This window comes from Dipodomys merriami, unplaced genomic scaffold (assembly GCF_024711535.1).
Source record: "Dipodomys merriami isolate MVZ:Mamm:240054 unplaced genomic scaffold, mDipMer1.0.p SCAF_1, whole genome shotgun sequence".
Lineage (NCBI taxonomy): Eukaryota > Metazoa > Chordata > Mammalia > Rodentia > Heteromyidae > Dipodomys > Dipodomys merriami.
In genome coordinates, this window is record NW_027202270.1 from 8440066 (window position 1) to 8460924 (window position 20859).

At 44.5% G+C, this 20859-nt stretch overlaps 1 protein-coding gene across 3 annotated transcripts in view; it reads left to right on the top strand.

Annotated features, from left to right (window-relative positions):
• Pid1 (phosphotyrosine interaction domain containing 1) overlaps window positions 1–20859 on the top strand; it is a 233606-nt gene that overhangs the window by 2142 nt on the left and 210605 nt on the right. Inside the window, exon 1 of one of the 3 annotated variants that reach the window (XM_070015435.1) lies at window positions 3811–4043. The exons of the other annotated variants lie outside the window; for them this stretch is intronic. The gene's annotated coding sequence lies outside the window, so the exon portion shown is untranslated. Of the gene's footprint in view, window positions 1–3810; window positions 4044–20859 lie in introns of those variants that run through there. 3 annotated transcript variants of the gene reach the window in all.

Genomic DNA, 20859 nt, shown 5'->3' on the forward strand with positions numbered 1-20859 from the left:
TTTTTCAAAAATCCATCTCAAACCTGGAAAGGATAAAAGGTGAACCAAAATCAGCGGTGGGAGGAGGGGGGGTGGCTTTTCCTAATCACGACTCCTTCTCAGTAGTTTCTGGATTCCTCAGTAGTTTCTGGATTCTTCTAGAAAGCATCTCACTTGTGTTTTCCTTTGTACCTCTAGGGGAGGGAACTGTGGAGTGTGAGGTGGTAAGAGCGAGCTGTTGTAATAATATTTCATTTACATTCCTTGCGGGGGTTTTGTTTTGTTTTTGTGTCATGATCTCTGTTTGCTGTCGGGATGCTTTTTTCTTCTTTTTTCTTCTCCCTTTGGCTCTCAAGGTGCCATCATAAAGAAATGTTCTCTTCCATTTCTGAGGAGGAGAATGCTTTTCTCCATCCAGGTGTGTACAGATGTGAAGGCTGAGCACACAGCAGCAGCCATTGGGGGGGGGCATCGGGTGGCAGAGGAAGGCAAAGCTCTTCTCTCCAGGGACCTCTGAGCACCTCCTTGCACGTCACAGATATTTTTCTGATCTCACCCCAATGTACTCATTTTGTTTTCCTCATCCATTTTCAGTACCCACATTCTAATAAGGTGCATGAGGAAGAAGGGAATGCTACAAGGCAGCTTTCCCAGAGTTTTCTGGTAGGCCCAAGGGACTATTGTACAAGTACCTAGAAGCAAACTAGGGAAGGGACGCAGACTAGCAGCATCCTTACTTAACTGAGTTATTAGTTCCTATTTGGCGATGCCCACGTGAGCGCTGTGAGGCTGGATGGAGGGTGCCTGACTTCACTGAGAACTGGGCAACATTCCCCTCCGATCATTGTCTCTTCAGTGAACGGATTGACGATCCTTCCTGGACTCAGGAGTTCTTTGATCAGATTGGGTTATCATTATCATCACACACTTATTTTACCTCCCCCCCCCAAAAAAAAAAAACCCAAGCAAACAAGTGTCAGTGTTTTCTGATTGAATGTTTAGTTCTTTGACCCAAATCCAGTGTAGGAGAAGAGACCTGTTGGCCCACGCGAGGGCTAAGCCGGGTCATTTCTCATTCAGTCACACAAACTGTGGCTACTTCATCTGCTCTCTTGAATGCTAAAACTTCTGCTGCATCTTGTCCCAGTGGAGCTCTTGCTTGGGCGCGTCTGCTGTTAAAAATAGAACAGACTCCAAAGTGATGCGAAGACTTCAATCACCACCCCAACTTTTTACAATGTAAATATGAGTGCTTCCCTTTTACCTTCTCTGTATAGCCAGCTCGTGTGTGTGTGTGTGTGTGTGTGTGTGTGTGTGTGTGTGTGTGTGTGTGTGTGTGTTTCAAGGACTCGAGAGAGCTCTCAATTTTTAAAGAAGCAGATCTGAAACAGACTCTTTTCAGACAAGCAAGGGGGACTTTTTCAGTTGAAAGAGATACTGGCTTTTTAAAATAGCCATGTGATTCCATCTGCCCTTGAGATTTAAAAATGTTCCTGAATTTCCTCATTGACTTACTATTATTGGTTTTTATTTACCAGTACTAGGATTCGAACTCAAGACCTCACTCTTGCTCAGTCCTTGCTAAGCTGGCATTCTACCTCCAGCCTAGCTTTTTGCTGATTATTTTGGAGATGAAATTTTGTGGACTTTTCAGGCTGGCCTCAAACTGTGATCCTGTGGATCTCAGCCTCTTGAATAGCTAGGATTACAGGGGTCTAGTCACAGAGGCCCAACCTTGGCTTAATTATAGTGTTGAGTGGATGCGTTAGATGAGGCTATTGACTTCACCCCAAGGAACATGGGAAAAGTTTTTTCCCCAGAGTAAAAGTCTTCAGAGAGAAACTGGATACTTTTTCTGGAGGGCAAGGAAGGCTGGAGAACAGGAGAAAGGTGAAATAAGACTGAGTTCAGAACAAGGGAGGCCAACCCATCCTTAGTGATGTATTTATTCAAAGGGCCGAGCAGAACTTGATTGCAGGAATGCATGAGAAAGAAGTTGGAGCAAATTCTAATCAGGGAGTCTATGTATATCATCATCTTCTCCTAGGGCAATATTTCCAATTTAGTCACTTGGCCGCCTTTCCTGAGTTTATAATTTCTCAATGGTTGCTAAACAAAATACAGGACTTCTCATCCATGAAGCTGGATTTTGGTTTCTGGGCCAGAACTGGTCCCTCCCCAACCACACCTGCTTCCTTTTTCCCCTCTCTGTTTTGGTTCAGTGTCTCTTCATTGCCATTCCACTGTCTTAAAAGAGAGTGGAATCTGGATGCTGAGAAAGAAAACCCCCAATGGAAGACCTTTCATTTGGCTTCTTATGAGACGTTTGGCAGCTACAAAGGTTAACGGTACCTGACTACATGTTACTTGAGGAACGTGGGTCCTCTTTCTCCAGTACTGTCTGGTCTTTGCCCTACCTTTTTGTGCCTGACAGTGTGCAGTGTTGTAGGTTTATTTCTCTATCATTATACTAGTTTCCCTGTTCCTCTGAACTGAAGAACCCTCTCCCGCATCAGGGGAAGACCATTAGACCTAACTCATCAAGCACAGAGCAAACATAGACCAATTTGGACACTTTTCAAGGCAGACCCCATGACAACAAGAACAGAGTTGAGGTAAGGAGATTCATCAGCTTGCTTTTATGAAGCATTCTGTGTTTGGTGGGTCTGGGATAGGGGTGGGCACCATATTGAGGAGTTTCATTTGAATCATCTAGCTCATTTAGCTTCCATAAACACCCCCCTTCCCACTCTCATTTTCTAGATTAAAAAAGCCAGAGGCCAGAGAGTTGAAATGGAGAAATACAGGGAGCCAGTATCTGGCCCTTGTAGTTTGGGTTCGAGCTTCCTTTCCTGCCTTACTGCACTGTTGTGTAGAAGAATGGGACAAAGTACGAAGTGTGGAGGCTGATGCTATGCATCAGCAGGATAGGAACAATGGCTGCTTGTGGGTATCAAGAGGCAGCTGGGGCACTTCCTGTGGCCGCAGCTCGACTTCCGCAGCTCAGCTTCCTGTGTGGATTCAAGGCCCAGGGCCCATGTGGGATGGCCCACTTCTTTGAAAGCAATGAGTTGCGGTGTCAGATGTAATCTGCAACTCCCCAGGACCCTTGCAACTCCTCAAATGGAACATACGGTGTTTATCTGCACTGGCAAACTCGAAAGTGGGTAGCCGAGTTGGATGACCTATGCTGACACCCTCAGTTCAGACAAAACGTAGGGGCAGTAAGGTTAGAGAGTTGCAGAGGAGTTGTTTAGAAAGCAGCAACCCCTCCCCTTACAGAGGCTTACTTTTCTCACCAAATTGATGCCTGGTTGTGCTATTCCTTCCATCCCTTAGGGGGTGGAGAAAGCATAGAACATGGGGCCTTATGGTGCATAAAGAAAAGTTGGAGTTAGAAGTCATTGAGGCCTTAGCCTCGCTCAGAAGTAAAATGCTGTATTACCTCATTGACTCCTGCTCCAAGTTAGCGAACAAAATCTCTACCAAGTGATTTGCAAAATGCTAGTGTTAGGGAAAAAAGAATGCTCCTGAACCATGCGTTCCTCATTTTCTAAAGGCTGGAGATTCCGTGTTGACTGTACAGGGTTATCTCTGCGTGTTAGGCAATGTGTGCCTTTTTGTTTGATGTTCCAGATTAGTGATTTCTTCTCTTCCCGCACACTGACTGCCTTCTATCCCGTAAATGAGCTGGCAAGAGTCACCCGTACAGCCCGAAGCTTCTAGAGATCAGGCTGCCTTCCACAGGAGTATTTCACCCCAGGAATAGCAACAGTCCCCAAGCTCGTTAGTGGTCAGCAAATAAAATGAGTCCAGAAACAGTCAATGACTGCTGTGTGTGTCTCGGTTCTCCTGGGCATGCATGTAAACGGAGGCTTTATGCAAGCAGAGTGAGAAGAAATAGTTGGGATGTTTGTCCAAAGACTTCCCGATAGTCTCATGGAATTAGCTTTGCTATCATTTGATGTTAGCTAGAAAACGAGTTGGAGCCCAATTTAGCTTCTAGTTGGGGATCAAGCATCACAGTGTATTTGCTGGGTCTGGAGAAAAGGAAGGCATGAAGGGTAAGAGGCAAATTTGCTTTGTGCTTTTGACACCTTTCAATCCTTGTGTGTGTCAGGAAGCTCGTGTGTGTGTGTGTGTGTGTGTGTGTGTGTCACGCGGATGCTATGTGAGGTCCAGGTATCCCACACTGGAAGACCCCAGCGGGCCTGCTGTCTTCTGTTGGAAGCCTGTGATAAGGTAGATTCCAGTGAGGACCTTATTAGCCAGGTTGTCTCCTGGTCAGAGTCAAAGCAAATACTTCTTTGTAAATGGCCTTGGCTTACATTGCTTAGAGGCAATGTTTCAGTTCACTTAACTCCTCGGCTTTGCTTTCCCAAGTCTCTAAAGCAGAAAGCATCTGCTGTGCAGAACTACTGGTATACAGTAGGAGCTCCTTAAACAGGAGCATGCAGATCAGGCTGGCCACTTTGGGAAGAGGGCACTGTGCGTGCCCGTGCCCACCTGAGCTCCACTGGGCTCTGTTCCCCAAGGCCTCTGCGGGAGTGCATGGCAGCGAGTACTCCCTCTACTGGACACTGCCCCGACTTAGAGGACTCAGACCTGTCCCAGGCTCCTGGTTTCAAGCTGCTCTTCCTACCCCTGTGTTTTTGCTCTCACTGTTTCTGCCCATGAAGAGGATCCTTGACACTTCGGTGTCATGCGTCCATGTGTGTGGTACACCCAGACCTCGTCTCTCATCTGGGGAAGCTCTTCGGACCCTGGTTTCCCAGGAAAGTGTGAGCCACTGAATGGTTATCTTCACAATGGGGAAGCAGCTTTGTGCGTCTCAGGCAGCTTTGATGGTGACTTGGGGTGGGGGTGGGGGGCTGGGAGGTGGGCTGGGGCTCGGAGGACCACTCAGAGACCCTCGTTACCTGCCTCCCCGGGTTTGAGACCCATCCTGGCATTGGACCTGCATTGAGAGACTTAGCACATTCCTCGGCTTCCTCTGGGCTGTGGCCTCCAACCAGAATGAGGAGGAGCCTTGCTGTGTCCTAGATGTCCCCAGGGAAGTCATGTGTTCGGAAGTCGGTGCAGCCCTTGGGGCTCAGAGGCCATGGCCCCAGGAGAATTTTGGGTTCATGAAGTCATCTTGAAAGCCACGGGGCACAGTGGCTCTTGGTTATTCACAACTGGATGGTCACGTTGTCTCCAAATCCTCTCAGAGAGGTGGGGTCCACAGAGTAGTGAAGGAGAAAGGGCCGTGGCCGCCAAGAGTCCCAGGAGACAACATTTGCTTACACCCCAACAGTGCTCACAGGGAGCGCCTATTCACCAGAGGGTGATAGTATTTACTTTTCCTGCCAGGTTTGCTTTCACGTATGAAGAAAAGAAATACCAGTGACTCTTTGGTGCAAGCCTATAGTCACATTATTATTATTATTATTATTATTATTAATCATAATCAAAGCTACCAACTTCTTTTTGTGTGCTAGTCCTAGGGCTTGGATTTAGGTGCTGCTAAGCTTTTGTGTTCAAGGTTAGTGCTTTACTACTTGAGCCATAGCTCCACTTCTAGATTTTCTTTTCTCTTTTTCCTTCCTTCCTTCCCTTCTTCCTTCCTCCCTCCCTCTCTCCCTCTCTCCCTCTCTTTCTTTTTCTTTTGCTCGCTTTCTTTCTTTCTTGCTCTCTCTCCTTCCTTCCTTTCTCTCTCTCCTTTTTTCCTTCCTCCTTTCCTTCCTCTCTTTCTCTCTCTTTCTTTCCTTCTTTCTTCCTTGCTTGCTTGCCTGCCTGCCTTCTTTCCTTCCTTCTTTCCTTCCTTCCTTCCTTCCTTCTTCCTTCCTTCCTCCTTCCTTCCCTCTTTCTTTCTTTCCCTTCTTTCCTTCCTTCCCTCCCTCCTTCCCCTTCCCTCTTCTTTCATTCTTTCTTTCTTTCCTTCCTTCCCCCTTTCTTTCTTTCTTTCTTTCTTTCTTTCTTTCTTTCTTTCTTTCTTTCTTTCTTTCTTTCTTTTTTTCTTTCTTTCTTTCTCTTTCTCTCTTTCTCCTTCCTTCCTTCCTTCCTTCCTTCCTTCCTTCCTTCCTTTCTTTCTTTCTTTCTTTCTTTTTTCTTTCTTTCTTTCTTTCTTTCTTTCTTTCTTTCTTTCTTTCTTTCTTTCTTTCTTTTTTTCTTTCTTTCTTTCTTTCTTTTATTATTGGAAAAGAGAATTTCACAAACTTTTCTGCCCAGGCTGGCTTCCAATGATGATCCTCAGATCTGAGCCTCTTGAGTAGCTAGGATTACAGGTGTTAGCCACTGAGCTTGGCAATAGGCAACTTTAATTGAATACTTACTAAGTTCTTGGCACTTACTTGTCCTCCCAGCATGGCTTGGAGGAAGGTCTGGGATGTACAACCAGGTCACTAGTACAGAGTCTTCACTCCTGAGCACAATACCTTTGGATCATTTAGCAGATCGTTTCTTTATGTAGAAAGTACATTTAATCCCTGAGAAAATTTCAAAGGACATTGTTATAAATTGATGTGATGGATTCCTGGAGAGTGTAGGTATTTTGCTTGAGCCCCATAGCTGTCCCTCAGCCCTGTAACCTCTTCCTTTGCTTTCACAGCCCTCGTTTGATGGAAGAGCAGAGAGCGTTGCCTGGTTTCAGGAAGGGTGGTCTGAGGGTTGTAAGAGACCAGCGTTGAACCACTGGAATGTGAGGGGTTGTCTGGGAGGGATGGCTCTTCCTTGGGAATAACAAATGAAACTTCTTGAGGACATAGCCCTTCCTTGCTTTTCTCTATTGTCTTTTGTCCTGAGCCTGGTTGTGATGTCTGGAATTGTAGCAGCCATATTGTGATTGGAAAACAACCAACAATAAGACTACAACCCAATGTGCTAAGGAAGCTGGATTGATAGGATGAAAAATAAAAATCGGATCCATACGTATCTGTTGAACCAATGTTTTTAATAAAAAGTTAAGTTAGAAAATATACCTTCTTCTACTTCTTTAAACCTATATGCTATCCTGGTTGAAACTTTTATTTTATTTTATTTTTAATCTGGGCTTAGCTACTAAGAGACCAAAATTGATGTGCTAACCAGACCTCCATGACTCATTACTGTGGGTTGAACTGAAGCATCCCAAAAGGTATAGTGAAGACTCACAGCATGGCCTCTTTAGAAATAAACGTGCAGATGTAATATACTTAAAATGGAGTCATAGGGGGGAAACGAGGCATGCCGTAGACCAGTGGCTGGTTTCCTCCAAACGAGAGATTTCAGGACCCTGAGGAGACATAGAAGAAGGCCATGTGGAGATGGTGGCAGGAAAGACCACAAGCCAGGGCATGCCAGGGATTCCTGAAGCCACTGGGAGCTGAAGGAGCCCAGGCAGGATTCTTTTTTGGAGTCTTCAGGAAGAATGATCCTGTCCACATCTTCATTTTGGAAATTTAACCTCAAGATTGTGAGGATGTCAATGTCTCCCATTTGAAGCAGTTAAGTCTACGTCAATGGCCCTAGGAAGCCGGCGCCTTAATGAAGCAAGACGCCCTTGGACGGTTCCGCTTTCCTTTCTAGTGGTCTGGCCATCCCCAGCTTCCCTGCATGGCATGAATTGTTGAATCTGTGTGGTAGGTTCTTCTATTATCTACTGTGCACGTCATTACAAAACAATGGAAATAGAAAAAAAAAAAGAGAAATGCTTGATGGCTTCTTCCTCCTTCCTCTCCTCTGGTCAGTCTTCGAGGACAAGACAGTAAACCTGGTGTGACAGGTGGTGTATTAGTGAGGGTCTAGTCAATTAATGCTGGTCATGAAGCTCAGGGCTGAGCGAGGTCCTGGGTGTGCTTGAAGGTAGATCTCAGTGAAACTCATTCCTGTAAGCCACGCTGAAGGGAAGGCTACGATTTACAAACTGGTCCTCAAAAGAAGGTCAGCAGGCCAGGGCAGCAGCCTCTGCATTTTGCCTCTTCCCAACCAGCTAGATTTCCAAATTGATCTCCAGGAGAGCTGCCGGGAGGTGGGCTTGGATGGTTGTATGTTGCTTGATATTTTGTTTTTGCTCTTTTCATCTGGTACTTGGGTCCATCTTTGGATGAAGAACCTACTCCTGATTGGGAATTTACTTTTAAGACAAAACTAAATGTCATGAGGTGTCAGAAGACTTGTGGAAGCTTCTGTAGCAGGCATGAGGGCTGGCCACAAAGATTTCAGCCCTAAGAGAGATTGGCGAGAATATGCCTCCCTTCCTGACCAGCTGCTGCTCCTCAGCTTCCATAGTTTTAAACCACTAGCTTTTCATTTTCTTCTGAAGTCAGTGTGCCTGGCCTGTATGGGAACGGGAGGGGAGAGGAGTGGGGAGTGAGCGGGAGGGAGGATTCAGTGCTGTCGCCCTTCCTCATCACCAGACCCATCTGGGTCCTTTCATGGCCAGCTCTTGTCCATGGTAGTTCCTCTGTAGTTGGTGTTCTGACGGTGAGCAGAACATAGGACACACCTGGATGCCTGTGTGTCAGGGAGGGACCAGCTTTTGCTCTCCGTGAGTGTCATCTTGGCTTAAAGCCACCTCAGAGGTGGGACAGCGAACACACACACTGCTGTCCACTGCCTGAATCTGTTCAGCTTGCTCTTGAGGGACAGAGCTGTGGGCTGTGGGACGTCAGCATGATGTCATTAGGGGAAGCTGTGTTGCTATTGGATTTTAGCTCTAGATCATCCAGGACGTTCATTCATTTTCTTAGGCTACATAATAGTACAGAAATGATAGAAATGTCTGGTCTTCCAGTTCTGGGGGCTGGAAGTCTAAGATCAAGGTGTGCGCAGGGGTGGTTCCTTTTCAGGCTGTGAGGGGACCCTGTTTAAACCACCCTCTAGCTCTGGTTGGTCACTGGGGATCTCTGGCAAGCCCATGGGTGTCTCTGTGCCCGGTTTTCTACAAAAACCAGCTATATTGGGTCAAGGGTTAGCCTTCCTACAGAATGATCTAGTGTTGTCTATTACGTCTAATCACCCTGTTTAAATGAGGTCTCATTCTGAGAATTAGGACTTCCCTTTCCATCTCCTCTCCTGCCCTCTCCTTTCTCTTTCCCTCCTTTCTCCTTCCCTTGTCTCCCTTTCCTTTCTCCCTTCTGTCTGGAGACAGGGTTTCTTTGTGGCCTAGGCTGGACTTGAACTTGGGATCTTCCTGCCTCAGCCTTCTGAGTGCTGGGATTACAGGTCTCTTCTACCATAGCTGGCAGGGATTTCAACATAGGATTTTTTTTCCTGTGGGTAGTCAGGAATAAATCCCTAATGCTTAGTATAGAATTTCTTTTTGGGAGACTACCATACATAAAAATCTTTCCTCCTCTTGGGGTAATCATTAAAAGAGAAAAAGAGAGAGGGAAGCAATGAAACCTTTTTTCCTAGTGGAACGCCACATCTTCTGCACACCTTGGTGACTATTTTATATTTCATCGCTCTAAAATGCTTATGGTAATGAATTGGACGGTTTACATCATGTGCCTTACCCATTTCTGATCCTATGTTTGAGGGAATATGAATGGATGTGGTAGCCATTTCTCCACAATGATTTCTAGGCCTTTGCAAATATAAACAGATACCTCAACATGTATTTATGCTGCTTTGTATGCATTCCATTAGTTTAACCACCCTATAGTTACAGCTTTCAACTTTACTGTGTTTCTCTATTCAGCACATATAGCTCTAATTCACTCCTTTTCTCCTGCATAGAATTTTGTGGTAGAATGTGACTGCAATTTATTTATAATCATTTCTCATGATGGAGTGTTTGGGTTCTGTCCATGTTTTTTTGTTTCTCTCTTGGAAACAGCACTGTTATAAGAATTTGAACATATCCTCAGACCTCTTTAAACTGAGCAGCCAACGTTAGATGGGCTGAGTCAATGCATATTCCTGATATAAACTTTAGCAGCTGTAAATAAAGGCCTCTTTATTGGGAATTCTGCTTCTTGGTCTGAAGTTTATGTGAGTTTTTCCATCAGAAATACAAGGCAGATAATTCACTGGTGTCTTAGTCTGCTTGTTAAAATTTGGTAGACTGGGTGGCTTATTGACCACAGAAATTAATCAGCATATTAACTAAGTAATTAATTTATTTTGTTGGTTGCAGGGCTTGAACTTAGGGCTTGAGCACTGTCCTGTGCTCTTTTGCTCAAGTTTAGTGTTCTAACACATTGAGCCACAGCTCTACTTCCAATGTTTGAGTGGTTAACTGGAGATAAGAGTCTCACAAGGACTTTTCTGCCTGGGCTGGCTTCAAAATGTAATCCTTAGATCTCAGCTTCCTGAGTAGCTAGGATTAAAGACGTGAGCCACCAGTGCCTGGTGGAAATAGTTTTAGTACTATTGGAAGCTAGAAGTCCAAGATTACATTCCTAGAAGGTTTACTGACTTGGAAAGACCCGTTTCCTGGCTCAGAAAAATGATGCTTCTTTTGTTGTGATCTTATATGGTATGTGTGTGGGTTGAACTGATGCCTGTAGTATAAGATTGCTACATCCATCTATGAAGGCTTCTAGTGATCTAATCACATTCCCAAAGGCTTCATCTCTTAATATTATCACTGTGAGGGGTACAATGTCAACATGCAAGTTTTGGAAGGGACATAACATTTAGACCCCAGAAACTGGAGAAAGAACAGTAGTGTTTTCAACAAATGGCACTGGAACAATTGGATATCCACATCCCAAACAACAACAAACCTCAAAAAAGACTGATTGATGGTTCAATGTACTGATTTTTCAATTTAACAATCGTACAGAAGCTTATTCATACAACTATTCAGTGTTTTACAATGCAGCATTCCATAAATACCATAAGGCATTCAATACTTTCTTACCAGTGGGCTTTTTGTTAGGTGATTTGTCTATCTGCAGGCCAATAAATCTTTTAGAATGTAGAAAGCAATTGAAGCTAAGCCATGAAGTCTGCAGGGTCAGGTATATTGAATCCATTTCTTTGTATTGGTGGTACTGGGGTGTGAACGCAGCGTTTTGTGCTTCTAGGCAGGAGCTCTGCCTTGAACCACACCCTGAGGGCTTTTAGGTTTTAGTATTTTTCAGGAAGAGCCTCATGCTTTTGCTGGGGGTGGCCTTGGGACTCTCCTGCCTCTACCTCCTAGGATGGTAGGAAAATATGCACCACCTTAATTTATGGTTTGCTTCACATATTTTCAGTTTATGATAGGTGTATTGGGATACATTTCATCATAGATTAAGGATCATTAGTACTTCAACTTTGATTCATACCATAGGCAAAAGTTAACTGAAAATGGATCATACAATTAAACTTAATCTTAGTAAAGCCTATAGACAAAAGCAGCAAAAAAATCATTGTGACTTTGGCTTTTGTTTCCTTCTTCCCTTCCTTCCTCCCTCCTTTCCTTCCTTCCTCCCTCCCTCCCTCCCTCCCTTCCTTCCTTCCTTCCTTTCTTTTCTCTTTAGGTTGAATTAGAGTTTGAACTCAGGACCTCATGCTTGCTAGGCAGGTACTCTGCCACTGAGCCACCACCCTTCAGCCCTTTTTGGTGAGGGTTATTTTGAGATAGGATCTTGTTTTCAGGCCAACCTGGATGAGAATCTGCTTGTTTTAGGCTTCCCATTGCAGCTTGGATGACAGATATGTGATACTACTCCCAGTTTATTCCATGGAGATGGAGTCTTACGAACTTTTCTACCCAGGCAGGACTGAAACCAGATCCTCTTGTTTGCAGCTTCCCATATAGCTAGCATGACAGATATGCACCACTGCATGAAGCTAGGAGGTGGGAAATGATCTCACAAACCTTTCTGCCCATACTGGTTTCTAATTGCAAAAGCATTCTCAGCCTATGAAGTAGCTAGGATTGTAAGCGAAATTCATTTAAGAACGACTATAATCGAGACAAAGAGTGCTATATACATCCAAAAGTTTCTTTGAATAGGACAGAAATTTCCTAGAACAATGACAAAAGCACAGTAACTAAAGAAGAAAATCGAAGATCATCAAAATTACAAGGCTTTGCTCTTTAAAGGAAAATGGAAAGATAAGATCCAGTCTGGTAGAAAATACATGGAAATGGTGTCTCTAATCAAGGACTTTGATCCAGGAATGTAAAGACACTGTTAAAACTTAAAAAGATGAGCAGTTCCATCAAAAATGAGAAAACGATTTGAACAGAGAAGATATGTGGATGGCAAATAAGCACAAAAGGGATGATTAGTATTGCTATGCATTAAGGAGATATAAATCAAAGCCATAATGAGCTATCACTACATAACCATTGGAAGAGCTGAAATTAAAAAGGCTTGGACCTAGCCGTTGTCGATGTGGATGTAGAGGACCTGTAACTTATATACTACCCATGGGAGGATCATGGGGGTGAACTCGCAACAGTGGTTTCCTGAGGATGCGATGCAAAGAATGTATTCGAAAAAGGGCTGGCGGACGTTTGGGATGGGTATGTGTAACATCTGGATTCTGGTGATAGTTTCTTGAGTTTAAACCTTTGTTGAAACATATCATGTATATTTTGTTATATATGAACTGTTCCTCCCTAAAGCTTTTAAAGGTCTGCATGTGGAGTACTATATGCTAAGTACAGTGCCAGGAGCTGAAAGACCTAGAAATACATTCTTTGGGTGTGTCCCATCGTGAGAATTCTCTGTAGCTTTCCTTTCTTCTACCTGGAAATTAAAATTGTAATCTAGAATGTAAACAATGAACTCTAATGTTTTTTTAATATGGTTCTCTCCATTTGAAATATTTCTTTTTGGTCCTTAAATGATATTAAAAATAAATTTTCATTTGCTCAAGGATCTTAACAGTGAAATCAGTGGTTGAACAGGAAAAGAAATCCAGACCGATGAGTTGGGAGCTTTGTTGATCTTTGCTCAGTCTCCATCACCCTTTTTCTTGTTCATGTGTTTCTCATCTCTTTCTCACACATTGCTTTTTCCAGCTGGCTCAGTCTCCTGGAGCTGTGTTTCTCAGTGGCTGGCTCCAGCCCGGCGGTAGACTCAGGGCACACTGTTGTTGGAGTGAAAATCTCGAGGACTGCTGCTCCTGTGTCTGCATGGCCCACTGACTTGCTGTTCTTCCTCCCATGACAGAAAGCACCGAGGTGGTCCATCAGAGAAATCATTAGTGTATCTAGATTTTACCTTGAGATTGAAGTAATGTGCCTAGCAGATGCAGGACCTGGATTCCTCGTGAAATAATTCTTTCTCCTAGAATGTGGCAACTAAAATACACAGACAGGGTGGGAACAACTTTACCAATGGCCATTGACCCACAGTAAAAGACATGCACTTCAATGACTTAAGTCCAATTATTTAAAAATGGTCCCCAGAAGGAAAAATTTGAGATTGATCTCAATTTCTTTCAAAGTCAAGGGCAAGGAATATAAGACTCTGCCTAAAGGGACCTTTTGGTACGTGATCCAGGTTGGGCTTTGTTGCTCTGATAATGATACTTAATAATTCACTGGAATAACAGGTAAAAGCAAGAATCTTGTGGAAAATCCTTGTTCCATGGTATTTCTAATGATATGTCAAGGGTAGATACCATTCCTTGGGGTAAAGCAAAGAAATGACATAGGTCAAAGTGAGGCACAGTGGAGGGCAAGAAAGACAGGAAGAGGGAAGCAAGCCAAGCTGGGCAGGTATGGAGGAAGAAATGGAAGCAAAGAACTTCCCTAGCACTTGGAATGGGCCTTAGCATACATGTGGCCTGTTAAAGTGAGCTTTCTAGGATCTCACCTGTGATCCTAGCTGTTCTGAGATCAGAGGGTCGTGGTTCAATGCCAGCCCCAGCAGGAATGTCCATGAGACATTTATCTCCTATGAACCACCAAAAAGCCAGAAGTAGGGCTGTAGCTCAAGTTGTAGAGTGCCAGCCTTGAGCAAAAAAAGCTCAGAGACAGTGCTCAGGCTCTGAATTAAAGTCCTAGGACTGTCACACAAGCATGTGTGTGCATGTGCATGCATGCACACATGTGTGTGCACACACGTTAGCTTTTATGTACTAAGTATATTATTATATACAGCAAAATCATTCCATGCTTTATATCGGCTCAGGTGCCAAATGCTTTGTGCGTTATCTGTCTCTATTGGAACAGTGGTGTCTTTCACACGAAGATCCTGGAAACGGAGTGAAAACAAAAGCAGATCCAAAGCCACAGGAGGTGGGCAGCTGTGGGGGGGGGAAACAGGAGATGAAGAGCTGTTTCTTTAGACTCCAGGTCTGACCTTCTGGAATCTATACAGATGATGGACTGTGGGAAAATGGTGGAGGTTTTAATCAGGTGCTGTGGATACACATCTTGGCTGCTTCATTCTTTTTTTTTTTTTTTAGAGATTGGCTCCAGGCTTAGGCTCTGTGTTTTCCTATGTGTCTTTTCTCAACTTCAAAATGGGGATAAGGAAATTGAGTTCCTGGTTGTTGTGAACGTGAATGGAAGTACATGGGTGACTCAGAGCTTAGCCTGCTGTCTAGGATTCCCTATTACTGTGCGTCAGTAGATATTCATTTGTTTTCCTACTTCAGATCCAAGAGAAAACAAGATAGAGAAGCAGAGACTCATAGGACCAAGTGGATAATCCAGATTTTGTGTTTCCCAAAGTGGGTTCTACAGAGCCAAGAGGCCAACCAGTTGCTCACATGAGTCTTGCTGAAAGGATCTGGAATTTCAGCCAAGTTCAGTTAGGGGAAACAAAGTGAGCCCAGGTGCAGGACTTCTCATGGCCTTTAAGAGGCCAGTAGTCCACAGCTTCCCACGCGATGGGAGAAGATGGTGCCAGCCCTTTAAGACACAGCATTCCACAGTCCAGGGCACTTGAGTGCAGAACATGAGCTCCTTTAAGTTGACAAAGTGTGGGCCTGAGGTTTGGCTCTAGCTGGTTGAAATGTTTCTTTTGGCTCCTTTCATGGATATAAAAACTTTACAAATTGGTTTCCAGGATTTGAAAATTAGAGGAATTTATAAGAAAAGCTGGACTTTCTAATTCTCTTAAAAATGGGAAGGTCAGCCCACAGGAGGTCTGGATTTTCCTCTAGTGACCACCGAGCATGGCGTGCCCTACTGGGGGCCATGACTGGGATCTCCAGCGTGCCTTGGTGTCTTTTGTGAAGTGTCCCAGCCTGCTGGGTCCCCGTGGGTCCCTTTGATGGGAATCCCAATTGAGTTCTGCTTCTTCACTGTCCACCATGAGAAGCAAATCCCAAGGTCATTGGTGTTAGAAGCAGGACCAGAGCCTCCGCCTCAGGGCTTTTAAAGACCAAGATGAAGAAGTATGTTGTAACCAAGGCTACTTGTCTAGCATCAGCGATGGGTCGCTCAACAGCTCTGGTAGCAGACTGTTGGGCACATGGAAGTCTGCTCCTCTGATCTCTCCTCTTTGGGGAACTTTGTGTTAGAATTTCCATGATTAGAATAGGGACAATGTGGTTGGCCCTACTCCCCGATGCAAACTGAGGGTGTGGCTGTCATCTTATTTCCCAGGGGAGCGCTACCTTACAGTCGTGGTGGCTGCTTCTACTTTTAACTCGATGCACATCAGTGTTTCCCACATTGCCCAAGCCAGGTGACCTGAACTTCTCATTGCTCTGGTCCTGGTTCCTTTGCCAGCGTTACCAAACACTGGAATAGATTGCTTCCAGAAACTGAGGAAGCTTGGAGGGCTGGAGGATAGTTTTCAATTTAGTGGATTTCAACATTTTCCCTTACGGATCGTCAGCCTATGAACAACCGTTTCAATGCTGTTTCAGAAAACTTCCAGTGGAAGAAGTCTGCAGTGGTGCCAATAACTTTGTATTCATGAAATCCCCTATTCCCATCCAACAATATCCAGAAGAACTTTGTAGAAAGTTTTGCCCATTCTGGAAGCAAATGTGCCCCTGGGCAACTTCCCTTGGTGGGTATCACCACTGCCCATTTCCTGTAGAGTTATGGATTTGGACTATTTTTAATAAACAAAGTGCTATACTTGAAATTAACTTACCTAGGTTGTAAAGTTCGTTTTCGACATAACGACTTGTACCTCTCATTGTTGCAATGGGTCCACCTGTATCCCTATTTAAACGATTTGTTTTTCCCCTTCCTCTCCACAAATTACAACTTTGGTGCGGGGCGGGGTGGGGGGCTGGGGAGGATTGGGTGGGAGGGCGGGGGAAGGATGGGAAGGGGAAACAAAGGAGGAGGCTACAATGCTTGATAAGAAATATACTCATTATCTTGCTCATGTAATTGTAACCCCTCTGTACAGTATTTTCACAATAAAAAATAAAAATAAAAATTAAAAAAAGAAATTAACTTACCTAGTTGCTTGATCTATATGATAGGGAGTTAACCTTCCACTCAGTGCATCTTTTTCTCTCCTGAAAACATACATAGATGATTTGTGTCCTGACCTTGTTCCTACCATCTGATGGATGAGGTGGTCTAATTGTGGGTGTGAAACAGTTGTCTATTGTCCCTTTATTTGGTCCCTTCCACTGCATTTTATTAATTATTCCAAAATTATTGCAAAACATGTGATGACTTGGATGTTGGTTGGGTGGTCAATCTATCTATCTGTCTGTCTTTCTGTCTGTCTAGCTGTCTACCTACCGTCTATCAATCTTATTATCTGTCTACATACCTATCTTATCTCACCTAATCTGTTTTCCTGTAACACCTTTCAAAACCCAAAATTCATCTGCAACATCTTCTACTGCACAAGTTCATTGCTTCAGTGGTGAAAAGAGAGAGTGGTCTGATGCCCCCAGAAAACAAAAGTCCTGGTAGACTCAAGGTAGAACAGAAACTCCTTAGAAAGGCAAAGGCAAAGCCCAGGAAATGGGTACCTGCAGGGGTGGGGTGGGGTGGGGTGAAGGGGTGAGGGGTAGACAGATGAAGGGGAGAAGAAGGGGGATGCAGTCTGAAATACAAAATTAAGAAACATGAGGGACGAGGGGGATGGGAAGGGGGGTAAGAATTCTATAAGGGGGGGGACGTTGATCAAGATCATTACATTCATAAGCTGTTGAATCCCAACTCCTTTGTAAAACTAAAGATAAATAAAAAATACAAAAAGATTGGCTTTTGGCTAGTAAGGGGGAAAATTCACATGCTTTAAAGTATTTTTTTTTTTTTTTTTTGTCGGTCATGGGGCTTGAACTCTGGGCCTGGGTGCTGTCCTTCAGCTCTTCAGCTCAAGGCGAGTGCTCTACCACTTGAGCTATACAGCGCCACTTCCGGTTTTCTGGTGGTTTATTGGAGATAGGAGTCTCACAGTCTCTCCTGCCCGGGCTGGCTTTGAACCGAGATCCTCAGATCTCAGCCTCCTAAGTAGCTAGGATTACAGGCGTGAGCCACCAGCGCCCGGCCTTAAAGTATTTTTTTAAATAAAACATAAAAATGTTATTAAAACAAGACCCCAATTAAATCACTCAAACCTCAGTGTTATCATGTAAAGAGGTATTTAGCTATATTTGGAAACTCAGACTAACGTTATAATAAGGTAATAGCTGGGCCTGAAACTTTGAAATCTGAGTGCTGCGTGCTGAGTTACTTGGCCTTTGCTCCCTACTCCATGAATGTCTGTCCATTCCTCCCTCCGCAACTCCTGGAACGCTTCCTGTGCTTTGTCATCCAGGACCTCATCCTACTGACTGTTAGGTAATACCAGTAGTTGTGGTCTTGGTTGTCTCCCCGTCCTCCACAAACCTGCAAAGACCAACAGTGCAACGAGAATGCGGAGTGTTCTTATGTGGGAGTAGGAGTGGACACCGGTGGTTTTCACTGCTCGGCTTCACTTTCCAGCTTCTGGTCATAGCGTCTTGATTTGCCTGCTCCAGCAGGGAGACTGTTCAGTCTGGGCAAGCGGTGTCTGCCCAAGGAATCCTGGACATAGTGACACCAAAAGAGCCAGAGCAGACAGTTTCCCATTTCTGAAGGCAGTCCATAGTTCTACTGCATGGATGCTTTCTTCCCGCTCCCTCTATCCTTCCTCCCCCTCCTCTCCCCCTCCCCTCCCCTCCCCTTCTCCCTCTCCCTTCCTTTTCCTTCCTCCTCCCTCCTCTTCCCCTCACTGCCTCCCTCTCCTCCCTTTCCCTCCCCCTTTTGGTCCTCTCCACCTTCTCCTGCCCTCCCCCTTTCACTCCCCTCCCCTCCCCTCCCTTCCTCTCCCCTTTGTCTTTTGTCTTTCTTGGTACTGGGGTTTGAACCCATGATTTCACACATACTTGGCAAGTACTCTACCCTAGCTTGTTTTTTAAAAAAATTTTGTATTGTTTGAATTTTTTTTTTTGTGATATGATCTTGCTAACTTTGACTGGGCTGGTTTTGAACTTCTGATCCTCCTGCCTTCACCTCCCATGTAGTTGAGATGATAAGCATGGGCTACTATGCCCAGCCATCTTTCTATGTGTGACACTGGTCCTTGGCACTTTCCCCTTGATCCAGTATGTGTGTGTGTGTGTGTGTGTGTGTGTGTGTGTGTGTGTGTGTGTGTATACATATATATATACGTATATAGATGTATGCATGTCAAAATGTCAAATACACATATATTGATATGTATTTATAGTGAAGGAGCCATTTGTAAAAGCGCTAAGATATCAGAAACTCACGGATGCACAAAGGGACTTGCACACTCATTGTAGAGTGTACATAAATGCCTTCCTGGGCAAAGAGGGAAGATGCAAAAAAAAAAAAAATAGAATTACCCATGGACTTCCTCTGGTGTCTATACCCTTACTCCATTTAGGGGCTTTGGGAAGATAACTATTTATAAACTATTTATACCATAGTCATGGCTTCCAGCCTCCCTGTTCTGGACAATTGGAGACAGATATTTGTCTCTGTTTATCAGGGTGTGGCCCTGCTCCTGGCATCCGCTGTAAATCTTAAGCTTTTTATACTTCGGATGATATTGTCGTCACCTTCCTGCCAAATCTCTGCCCTGGACATGCAGAGAGTGTCATCTTAAATAATGATGCTTTTACTGCCTCCAAAAACAAATGAAGTGCTTTTGGTACACATTAGAAAATGAATGGCTCTTGTTTCTGGAACTGGAATGGAAATAGTGTAAAAGATGCACACAGCTGTTTTGAGAAAATCGCCAAAAAGACATGGTCTCAGGATGTCTGAGTGTCATTTCTTGAGAAACATGTCTAGCTCTTAGTTAAAAATGTGAATAGCTCCCTAAGTTCACTCTAGGACAGTGCAGATTCTTTAGCCTAGACAGTTAAATACCTCCGTCTTCGGCCATCCTGACCTTCGGCAGAGAGAATGTAGTTTCCCAGTCTTCCAGACCTGTTCTGCTACTTTAATTTAACACAAAGCGGAAATCTCCCAAACAAAGTTCTCTGGATCTAGGAAGGCTCATCTGGCATTGGTTAGTTTGGCACTGCTGCCCGCCCACCCTGTTGTCTGTGCTCTAGAAGCATGGTGCTTGGTAGGAAAGGCGTGACATTCATTGCAAAAGTGCACATCTGGAGAAACATACAAGGAAAGCAAATTCAAATGAATATTGCCCTGGTGGGAACACTCTTGGGTAAATTATATTAAGTGTTCAAGGAAAGAGGAAAGCTAGTATCTGTTTTAGGACATTAATAGACAGAATGGCACAATGTAGTGGTTTTCTGGAAGCGAGGCGGTCTTGAGAGTGAAGAATAGAGAGTTGAGTCTACTAATGGATGTTTGCATCTCTCTGCCGCGTTGATGGCAGCTAGCACAGGCTCAGGGCTGATCTCCACTTCTTGGTTCAGAAACCTGGCCATTCTCTTCATGATAGAATGTGATGCTGTTGCTGAAAGAGGCTGACCCCTGAGCTCCCGGTGAGCTTTCCACTGGAGGGCACGCATGCTGGCAGCGTACCCAGGAACAAGACAAGCACTCAGATAATGCCAGATAAACATGGCATTTCAGCAGTTGAGCTGCAACTTGGGTGCATCTCTGTGTCATCCTCCCCCTCTTCCTCCTCTCCTTCCATCCTTCTCCTCCTCTTTTCCATCCTTCTCCTCCTCTTCCTCCTTCTCCTTTTTTCTCTTCTTCTTCCTTCTCCTCCTCCTCCTTCTTTCTCCTTCCTCCTTCACTTTCTTATTTTCTCCTTCCCTCCTCCTTCCCTTTGCTTCCTTTCCTTTTCTCCTTTCCTCCTTTTCTTTTTTCTCCTGCACTTCTTCTCTCTTCCTCCTCCTTTTCTCCTTCCCTCCTCTTCCTTCTCCTTTCTTCCTCTCCTTTTTCTCCTTCCCTTCTTTCCTCCTCTTCCTCCCCCTTGTTCTTTTCCCCTTCTCTCCTCTTCTTCCTTCTCTTCTTCTTCCTCCTTTTCTTGTTTCCTCCTCTCCCTTCTCCTGTCTTCCTCCTTCTCCTTTCTTCTTCCTCTTCCTTTTGTCCATCCCTCCTCTACTTCCTCTCCTCTTGTTCCTCCTCCTTTTATCCTTCCCTCTTCTTCTTTCTTCTCCTTTTCTTTCTCCTCCTTTTTTCTTTCCCTCCTCTTCCTTCTCCTCTCTTCCTCTCCTATGTATCCTTCCCTTCGCTTTTCCTCCTTTTTCTCCTCCTCTTCCTTTCCCTTTTCCCCTTCCCTCCTCTTCTTCCTACTCTTTGTCCTCCTTCCCATCTCCTTTCTTCCTCTTCCTCCTCCTGTTGTTTCTCCTCATTCTCTTTCTCATCCTTTTTCTTCTCTTCCTCCTCCTCTTCCTTCTTTTCCTCATTCTTCTCCTCCTTCCATTTTCTTTCTCCTCTTCCTCCTCCTCCTCTTTTTCTTCTCTTATCTGCCTTTCTTTTGAGGGAAAGTGAGGGAAAGTTTTTACCATTCCTTCCTGAATTTCTTTGAATTCTCAGGCTAACTGCGGAGACTTTGCAGTGGTTTTTGTAGCTTTTCTGGGTGGTGGGGCAGTCACTAGCTCTCTTTGCCCATCTTCTGTTTCTGA